Below are 10,590 nucleotides of genomic sequence, written 5' to 3' on the forward strand. Positions count from 1 at the left end.
TTGATTGTGTGATCAACCCAGTGTCCTCTTGTTCTCTAGGCAATGGATCCTTCAAGATCGAATTCGGGTTGTCACCGGCACTTCCTGAAGACTTCTCGACTAGCTGCGTGGATACTACTTTTCTTTTTCCGGCAATAGCAAAAAACTACGACCACGACGACATCGATGTGTCATCGGTATGTGGGGCATGGAGAGGATGAAAAACATTCTTTCAAGAGTTTTCTTATAATATTGGTGTTTGAGTATTTCAAGATTCAGCTCCTTTGAAATTAAAAAAGTTAAACATCACGAGCTACAACGTGTACCCAATGGCGGACCTGGGATCTAGTTACTCGGGGTGCCAAACATCAATACCTAGTTAAAAGTTGTAGAAATTACACAAAAGTAGTATGACTGGACCTAAACTTCATTGTAAATACAGAAATAGTACAAAAATTAAGGTTAAATATACTATACCAACTATTTTTCTTTTTACTGCTAAAAAAATACTATTTTCCTTTTCATCAGCCCCTGCGTGTACCCTTTCCTTTAGATGCACATAGCCGGGTGATCCCCCAGCAAGAATTATAAATTCTCCCATACAGTGTCCAAAAATTCGCACGTGCCACGGTCTCCAAAGGAGAAACAACAAGTGATACTTCACCTATCAAAAAAAGAAAAAGAAAAAAACAAGACCGGTGTTGACACCATATTTTGGCACGGTCAAGAATCTAATTAAGATGACCTCAAATGAAGAAGTGATCTACATGAAAAAGTTCAGTATTGTCGACATGAACATCTTTGGAGTTTGGGCCATTACCATCCGATCTCATCTCGAGGGACGAAGTTGTGCTCAAAATACTAGGATTTTGTATGTAGAGTAATGTTCAGCCGATTAGGCCTCCAAGACAGCCTCATATGATAAAAGTTTATACACGGGTTGTCTTCATCTCGTTGAAATGGTCGATTTTGATATAAAAACGTCTTAATCGAAGGGCGTATGCAAAATAAAGCCGAAAATGCGCGGCTGCATAAGGATGGCCGGACACTCCAAGGACAATCATCCGGGTTTCAGATTTCTCTGTTGTAGACTTCGGAAAATAGCCCAAAACCCCCTCAAGATAGCCTCTGATAAACAAACGTTAAACACGAAAGTTGTTCATCTCATTGAAAAGGTCAAAATTGCTTTTGGACTCGTTTCCATCCAAGGTCGTTTACCGCCTCAAAAAAGACTCTGCAGCCAATTTTAGACCGAACGATTTTGAAAAGTTCAGACAAACCATCTGAATTTGATAGGGTTTTGGATGTGAATCCAATCCTTTTCTTTGCATGGGAAGTCTAGCCGCCTCTTATATACCTATAAGGGGTGACGACCGATTGAACAACACACAATCGATCTATCAATATATCATCTTTTACCTTTACTTTTATCTTCTCCCTTGTTCATTTTCTTCCTCGTTCTTCGTTCGTTCTTTTTGTTGTAGGACGGTGAACCATGAGGCTCTAGGGGCGGTCAAGCCGATCTAGGGCAGCCCATAGTCGTTGCACGCCCTGACGGGGTGCCTCCCGGACGTGTGGGGTTTCAGGTCTATAAAGGCGCCTGCCGGATTGCTTGCGTACCGCATTTTTGAACGGGTCTCCTTCGACGTGAGGTGTAGTACATCACCTTCAACGTTGAAGATACACGGTGACGTGTTCTTGTGCAAAAGCTGGCGGTCCTTAGAATATAATAAAAAAAAGGAAACCTACCAGCATTTGTTATCATCATACCAACATACACATGCCAACCAACCACGCACTGAGAGTTGACAGGTGCAGTATGTGTTCTATGAATTGGTGCCCATCGTCCCCATGTTGCATTCTTCATGACTGGTCATCCAAATCTGCATGAGCTAGGCTGTGATATCCAAATAAGCTGCATGCTCAGGACATATAAATGGGCCGATTTCCAGCCTTGATCAATCATTTGTGATAACTGATAAGAGCGTTGCGAGCCTTCTTCTGAAGCAAGTGGGATGTATTTTAATCAAAAACTTTTTGGGTGTGTACCTTGGTATTTGAGAACTGAGATATTGGAGTAAACCAAGCGTAAATTTTGTCCAGCCCCGGCCCAAGATATATCTCCTCGAAGAAGCTGGTCATCACATGTGACCCCCTATTACCTTTCTAAGATTTGCATGTATGAAACAAGATGAATGCAACGAGGCTTGGACTCGTCCACGCCGCCGGCGAGGACCTCAACAGCATGACGGTGGCGCAGCAGTACGCGCTCCTCAAGCCGCTCCAGGTCGGCATCGCCGTCTGCGACCACCAAGGCCAGCAGGTCGGCTGGGAGTTCAACCTCCGCGACTTCTGCCGCCTCGCCGACCCGCACGATCAAAAGGCCCTCGACTACCTTGCCGACCGCGGCGTCGACCTCGACATGCTCGGCGCGCTGCTCATGGGCTCCGGCCTCATCGGCGCCGGACACGGGCGGCCGCTGTCATGGATCACCTACGCCGGTGCCTACCACGTAGCATACCTGCTCAAAATCGTCACGGGCGGCGCCCCGCGGCCGCACGACATGGCCGGGTTCGTGGGCGGCATGCAGTATTACCTCGGTCTGACTGGCCTACGACGTTGCCACGATGGCGGCCAACTGCCCGGGCATGCCGGTGGGGCTGTACCGCATCGCCGCTAGCCTGCGCATCCATCCGCCGTGGGGGAGCCCTCACCTCGCAGGCGCCGCCGGCGTGCGCGCGCTTCTGGCCTTTAGGATTTGCGCTTCGACAGCAACGCGGAGAGGTTCCGAGGTCTGCTTCAGGGCGTGCAGCATTAATTAGTTCTTCGACGGTCGATCAGAATATCAGACACGAGCAATGTTGGTCAAGAATTCGAATGCTGTGATGTCCAAATAAGCTGGATGCTCAGGGCATATAAATGCAGGGCCGGCCCTGGGTAGGGGCAAGAAGTGCGATGCCCTAGGGCCCAACCTGCTGGGGGGCCCGACCCTGTGCATAATCCGTAGCCCAACAACTAGCTTATTATTATTACTAGGTTACTTGTTTCTGAAAAAAAAACTATTAGGTTACTTCATTGTGAAAGGCACTAACCCAGTTTCAAATCGATGGATCCATCTCGTAACACTAGCCGCCGTCGTTTCTTCTCCCTCTGCCTAGCAAATTAATGGCTATTGCCGTTGTAGATGATTTTATTTTGAACCGCTTTCAGTTTCTCCATCTCACCCCCTTATGGATTAGCCTATAAGTTTTCCAATCCAACGGATGGCAGCACGCAGAGGCAACACTTCACCAGCTCAGTTCCTTTGCAAGTTAAAACATGACTTTTTTCTTGTGTCAAAGGCTTACAAAGTTCTTGTAATTTATGAGTCTTTTTTCACTTGATCTTTGTACTGATTGTTTTGGTTTCCTAGTGATTCCTTAACCGGTCTTCTATTTTCTGTAGAGGTTTATAACAAGGGGCCTCAAATTTTACTTTCGCCCCGGGCCTCTGAAATCTCAGGACCGGCCCTGTATAAATGGGCCGATTTTCAGCCTTGACCAACCATTTGTGATGACAGCGTTGTCGAGCCTTCTTTGGAAGCAAGTGGGGTGTATTTTAACCGAAATTTTTTGGATGTGTACCTTGGTCTTTGAGAACTGAGGTATTGAAGTAAACCAAGCATAAATTTTGTCGGCCCCCCGCTCAAGATATAGGGTGTGTTTGGTTTGTGCCCAAGATTGCCCCACCAAAGCATTGGCTAGCCAAAAATTTGGTTAAGGTTTTGGTTGCCCATGATTTGATCAACATTGACAAGAAAAATAAACTAGAGTTGGCTAGAATTTATTGGCATGTCAAAAATTGGCAACCATCTAAATAAAGATCAATTTTGGGTCATGATCAAAATTTTGATAGGATGCACTTTGGCCACAATCCAAACACACCCATATCTCCTTGAAGAAGCTGGTCATCACCCGTGGCCCCCAATTACCTTTCTAAGATTTACATGTATGAAACAAGATGATTGCAACGACCACGTGGCCATCTTCAGATACGCCGATGACCCGTCCAGCGGTCACTACAAGTAATGTAGTGTTCTAAGGCCTTGTACAATGCAAGGTGTTTAAAGGGGTGCTTAGAGAAATAAATTATGTTTTCTCAAGCACCAGTGTTTATTTATACAGGGCAAACGCTTAATTAGGCGTCTCTTCTTTAAAAATAGGCACTGGTACTTCAGAAAAATTTAGTTTATTTTTCTAAGCACCTTCCTAAATACCTAGCATTGTACAAGGCCTAAATGAGCACACTCCCGGCAAAAAGAGCAGTGACACCGTCGCTGAGTTTTTTTTTTTTTGCTGAGTTGGTGCTGTAGAAGATCAGCAGAGTAGGAGCTAGTGCTAGCGCTGCCCCGGGAGACTGAAGCAGAACGCATGGCTGTGGAGAAGGGCACCGTGCCAATCCCTGGTCTGATGTTGCTCATGTTCATTTGCTAGGAACTCCATGGGCTATGCTCGTGGCGCCCAGTGAGGAGTGCAACAAAGTGTTCGTGCGCGTCTGCCAGGGCAACCTCGTCGACCTTCATGTTCCAGTCGGACTGAAACGCATGTTAAGAGGGCTTCACAGGCGGCACAGCAAGCATGTAAGCAACTCCCTAACGAGGACGATGTGGCGTGTGCAGTTTATGTATGTCTAGTATGATATGTTCCCATTGCCCCATGTTAGTACATAGATGATGTATCAGACAATCAAATGTGCATGAGCTGTGCTGTGGTAACCAAATAAGTTAAATCTGTGTGAGCCAGGGTGTAGTGTAATAACCATATGAGTCGCATGCACATATCATATTAAGATAACCAAGTTCTACACAACATAAACCAAACCTTAAAATAAAACACAAACCAACCGCTAACCTGCCTAGTGTGCTATCCAAATATGGACCAGTCCACCAGTTCTCCAAATAGGTTGAGTATGACCAATGAGGAAACCGTGTCTCGAGAGAAGGGAATGCTTGGTGTTTTTGTGAGATGCCAATATCTCTCTTTTTTCTGCAGTATGTAAGGATTTTTAACCTTCTTTTCTTTTCTTTTTTAGCGAGAAAACTTTCAATCTATTTATCTTCAATCATGACAGTACAACGAACACCAGAATAATAAAAATTACATCCAGATCCGTAGACCACCTAGCGACGACTACAAGCACTGAAGCGAGCCGAAGGCGCGTCGCCGTCATCGCCCCTCCTTTGCCGGAGCCGAGCAAAACTTATTGTAGTAGACAGTCGGGAAGTCGTCGTGTTAAGGCCCCATAGGACCAGTGTAGCAGAACAGCAACCGCTGCCGATGAAGAGTAGCGTAGATCGGAAGGATCCAACCCGAAGACACATGAACGTGGACGAACTATAACCAGATCCAAGCAAATCCACCAACGACAGATCCGCGAGAGACACACCTCCACACGTCCACTGACGATGCTAGACACACCATCGGAATGGGGGCTAGGCGGGGAGAACCTTAGTCCATCTTCAGAAAGCCACTGCGGTCTCATCTTCCTGAACAAGACACAAACACTAATAAAACACAAAGGAACAACTTAAAACAGAGCCCTCCCGCCGGCAAGGAACGAGATCCACCGCGACGCCATGGCCTAAGGCCATCGGAGACGAGGCGGACCAGCGGCGGCGCCAGCGAGAAGCAGGGGAACCCTAAACTTTTCTTGGGGAGGAGGCTTTTAACCTCCTTTTCAACTAACTATGTGGCGTCGGGGTTCTCTTGCTATACAAAAAAATAAATAATTTTTCCTCATTAACTTTCCAGTTACATAATTTGTGATGACGAGTAAATCAGAATTATGCTTCATTCTCTAAGAGATGGTCAATTTTATATATGTGTTCGAGTGACAAGGGGTTGTAAGATGGAATACACTGAAAGTGACAGTGCTAAATTTATAGATCAAAAGAAATTTTAGTATGTTAACTTGCTATGTTTATTTGATGAACAATGTTAAGGTACATGTAAGGATGTTGCCATGAGGCACTTTTCTTTTTCTCTCTCATTCAGATGTTGCCTTGTTCTACAACTGCGGAGGTAAAATATATAGAGTACAAAAGACTTTTCTTTCTCTCTCTTATTCACCTGATTTTCTTTTTGCAAAAAAAGACTAGCACTAGTAGAAAAACGACTTTTAGTACCGGTTCGTAAGGACCTTTAGTACCGGTTAAAGGTCCCCCCCCTTTAGTCCCGGTTCAGCACGAACCGGGACCAAAGGCCCACCACGTGGCACGAGGCGCGCCGTGGTCTTGGGGACCTTTAGTCCCGGTTGGTGGATTTTTTTATATTTTTTGAAATAAAGCAAAAACAACCCGCCTACTGGGCCGGCACGGCCTGCATACGACTAGAAACCCAACCTCTAGTTGGGCCAGGATGCAGGCCCGTACGGCTCAGTAGGCCCCACAGGGCAGAAGACTTGCAATAGGCCCACAAAGGCCTGCTTAGAGAGGAGCTCGACACGGTAGCCGCGGCGGGGCTTATAAACCGGGTGTGAGCTCCTCTCAACTAGCGAGGTGGGACTAAACTTTGTGCACTGCGGGTGGCAGCGCACCACCTTTAGTACCAGTTGGTGGCTTCAACCGGTACTAAAGGGGGGGTCTTTAGTACCACTTGGAGCCACCAACCCGTACTAAAGGCCACCACCTTTAGTACCGGTTGGAGCCACCAACCCGTACTAAGGAGGGGGTCTTTAGTACTGGTTGGAGCCACCAACCCGTACTAAAGGCCACCACCTCTTTACTACCAGTTCGTGCCACGAACCGGTACTAAAGGTTCACCACGAACCGGTACTAATGAGCGCCGCCCGCCTAGCCGTTAGAACCGGCACTATTGGTCACATTAGTGCCGGCTCAAATACAAACCGGGACTAATGAGCTGAACATTTGACCCTTTTTCTACTAGTGTAGGCGTCTAGCTTTACAAACACTTCCCTTAGATAAAAGGCGGGCTCGGCAGCTGTCGGGGCGTCCTTGTGGCTTTGCTCTAGGTGTCTTGAGGCCATGGATCTAGATATCCAGATCCAGGTCCTTTGGTTATGGGCATCTAGGGCCTGGCTCCTTGCGGCGGAGCGGTTCGCATGTGGAGTGCTAGGTGGACAAATAAGTCCGGATCAAGGTGGGTGAGTGGGAATTTCGAAATACTCCGGCGGTGGTCGAGCCATCAATGGTGGCGTCGCGAGCGTCTAACCTTGCTGATGGCATTGGCAACACAGTTCATGACCCCACCCAAATCGCTCCAAGGGAAACCTTTTTTTTGTTCGGGTTCGGACGCTGGCGGCACCTAGCGTCGTTGCCCCCTTGGGGGACTTCACGAGTTGGACCTGGCTTTTGGGACTAGTGGCAGATGGTGGTGTTTAAGGATGTGGAGCGGTGTGGCATCTACTGTGTCGACAACGACAAGTCTCGATGGCATGGCGCGGCATGGTCTTGGCGACGGACGCTTGATGATGGACGAGCACAAGGTGGTGGTGGTGTTTGGCACCGAGTTGGCATCAACGACTGACCTGTCAAGGATCATGCGAATCTCTGCCCTAAAGATGGGTCGACAGCTCGGTGGCGGTGTGCGCTGAGGGTCTGTTGGACAGAATGTGTGCTCCCGATATTCCATGCGTGCGGTTCGTGATGACCCCCAATCAGCTAGTAGGGTGTTGTTGTGTGATGGCATGATTTTTCACATTGTCGATTTCATAGGTGTAGCGTGGTGGCTTCAGATTATTTCATGTATGTTTTTGTCAGACATTTATTAAATAATTTAATAAAATAGCTGTGTGTATCTTTTTAATGCAGAGGCCATAGGTTTCAACTTCCTTTTGAAAAAAAAAACTAGAGCATGCACCCATCTTCTTTCGATGCACAAGGATACAATAAACAAAAAGGAAGCCTACCGGCCTCCTGCATGCATGACTGGTCGTCCAATGTACATGAGCTAGGTGTGATATCCAAGTAAGGGTAAGTTCTTTTCGGCGATTCTTCCAGAACCGCCCTCCTCACCGGCTTTTCCTAGAATCACCACTCCATATTTTTTTTACAATCCTATCTAGTTAAGGTTTAATTAGTTAGGATTGTAAAAAACATATCGAGTAGTGATTCTGAGAGAAGCTGAGGAGGAGGGCGATTCTGGTAGAATCGTCCAAAAGAACTGGCCCTAAGTTCCATACTCGGGACATATAAATGGGCCAACTTCCAACCCCTGATCAATCATCTATATCAATGTATGATTAGACAAGAGTCGCAGCCCTTTTTCAAAGCGAGTGAGATGTATCTTAAGCTTTTGGGGTGCGTACCTTACTACTGGCCTTTGTGAGGTGAGATACTGGGGTAAACCAAGTGCAAATTTTATGAAGCGCCCACCAAACATATCCAAATTCACAAACGTACTTGAAGAAGATCGTCTTCCTTCGTTCTACCTGATTGTATTTTGAAGTTGGATGCTAGGACCGTGTGGCCACCTTCACTTACGATGATGACCCTCTCAGCGTCAACTACCCCATGATGCAAGCTGCTGGAATTTTGTCTATTTTGGGTCTAGCCTAATAACAGTTTCAGAAATTCCTAACAAATCCTAGAGGCCCACGCAGCTCATTTATACAAGGCAAGAGGTGGAAAACTAAAGTTTAGTCCCACATTGCTAGTTTAGAGGGAGTTGGACCTCTTTATAAGGAAGGTTCTTTCCCCACTTGTATGAGCATGAGAACAAGAGGGACATCCACGCGCGCTCCTCCTCCGCCGCTCCGCGTCGTTGCGGGAACGAGCCGATGTCTAAGTTTTTGCCACGCACTACGGGTATACATAGTTGAGTTTGAATGCGAACGGTGCAGCCCTTCAGCTGCCGGCTGTTCGCTTCATCTTCGTCTCTTCATTTCACCTTCCGTCGATGCCCTCTCGCCTTCTTCTCTTGCGCCTATAAAAGGAAGGTCGCTCCTCTCAGAGAGACGCACCAGAACTTCTCCTTTCTCTCGCCACCGGTTCCAATCTCTGAGTTGTTGTTGTCTTCCTCATCCCGGCTTGCAGCGTGCATCGCGAGTCGGGACAGTAGGCCTCTGAAACCGTACCTCTTTGAGGCCTGTACGGGAGAATGGTGATAAGGTTTTTGGGGAGCGCTCAGCACGACTACTGACTTCTTCGTCACGGACGCCCCGGACTCCGACGACTACTTCCCTGACGTCGACAACCTCCTCGACGACATGGCTGGCGAGGACACCGACCCCAAGTCCAGTATTGCAGTTGCTGCTGTCACGTATGTGTTCTTCTTCTTTCTGTCAGATGTCATGCCACAGTTTCTCGTACTAGCACTTGTCCTACATGTGTTAGGTTCTACTCCATATATGCGACTACCTCTACTGCCTGCTCTAGATATGCTAGGCTATAGTTCATATATGCAGATATTATTTACCTTCTCTCTGTCAGAACACATGACTCGTTTTATCACTGCTATACTAGTCGTGCTTTATCTAGTATTTCTGTCAATAAAATCATTCGGTAAATTGCTCATATTTCCAAAAATCCAAAAACCTTATTATAGGCAATTTACCCCGAGTGGTTTTGCTGCTTCCATGAGACCTCCTATGTTTGAGGGTATCCACTATAAGAGGTGGCGCGTGAGAGCGGTCTTATGGTTTCAAACCATGAGTTGCTATGACACCACTCTTGGCAAACCTGAAGGAGAGCTTGATGCTCAACAGGCACAAGCTTTTCAGAAAATGGATACTCTGTTTAAGGCTGCTCTCTTGAGTGTTCTTGGTGAGAACATAGTTGATGCTTATGCGTTAATTGATAATGGAAAAGATATGTGTGATGCACTCGAGGCCAAGTTTGGGGTCTCGGATGCTGGCACTGAGTTGTACATCATGGAGCAATTCTATGATTACAGAATGACTGAAGAGCGCTCCATGGTTGAGCAAGCTCATGAGATACAGTCATTTGCTAGAGAACTTGAGCACTTCAGTTGTATGCTACTGAACAAGTTTGTTGCCGGAGGTATCATCACTAAGCTTCCTCCTTTGTGGAGGAACTTTGCTACCTTACTGAAGCATAAGAGGCAGGAGTTTTCCGTTCCGGATCTCATTGGCACTCTTGATGTGGAAGAAAAGGCGAGAGCAAAGGATACACGTGCTCGAGGTATTGAGGAAGGATCCAGTGCCAATCTGGTGCAGAAGAAGAACTTCCAGCCCCACAGGTTCAAGAACAAGGGCAAGTTTGATGATAAAGCAAAGTTTGATGGGAAGAACAAGGCTGTGCAGCACAAGAACTTCAAGAAGAAGAATGACAAGAAGAAAGGTGCTTGTCATGTGTGTGGAGATCCTGATCATTGGGCTCCTAGTTGCCCTAATCGCTATGACAAGCGTCACCCTGGGAAAGGCGGCAAGACCGCTAATGTTGTCATTGGAGACACTGACATGAAGGATGATGGGTATGGTATATTTCCCACTATTCTTTCAGTATGTCATTCTCCTGATTGGTTGATTGACACGGGTGCGCATGTATGCGGTGATATTTCCATGTTTTCGTCTTATCAGACCGCGGGGACTTCAACCGTGCCGATGGGCAATGGTTCAAGTGCTTCTGTTCGTGGTGTTGGCACGGTCGATCTG

General features: G+C 46.9%; 1 pseudogene; it reads left to right on the forward strand.

Annotated features, from left to right (window-relative positions):
* Nucleotides 1–2,194: 2,194 nt before the first annotated feature.
* Nucleotides 2,195–2,797, forward strand: LOC119272720 (annotated as a pseudogene).
* Nucleotides 2,798–10,590: the final 7,793 nt, after the last annotated feature.

Source organism: Triticum dicoccoides, chromosome 3A, assembly GCF_002162155.2.
Source record: "Triticum dicoccoides isolate Atlit2015 ecotype Zavitan chromosome 3A, WEW_v2.0, whole genome shotgun sequence".
In the NCBI taxonomy this organism is placed as follows: domain Eukaryota; kingdom Viridiplantae; phylum Streptophyta; class Magnoliopsida; order Poales; family Poaceae; genus Triticum; species Triticum dicoccoides.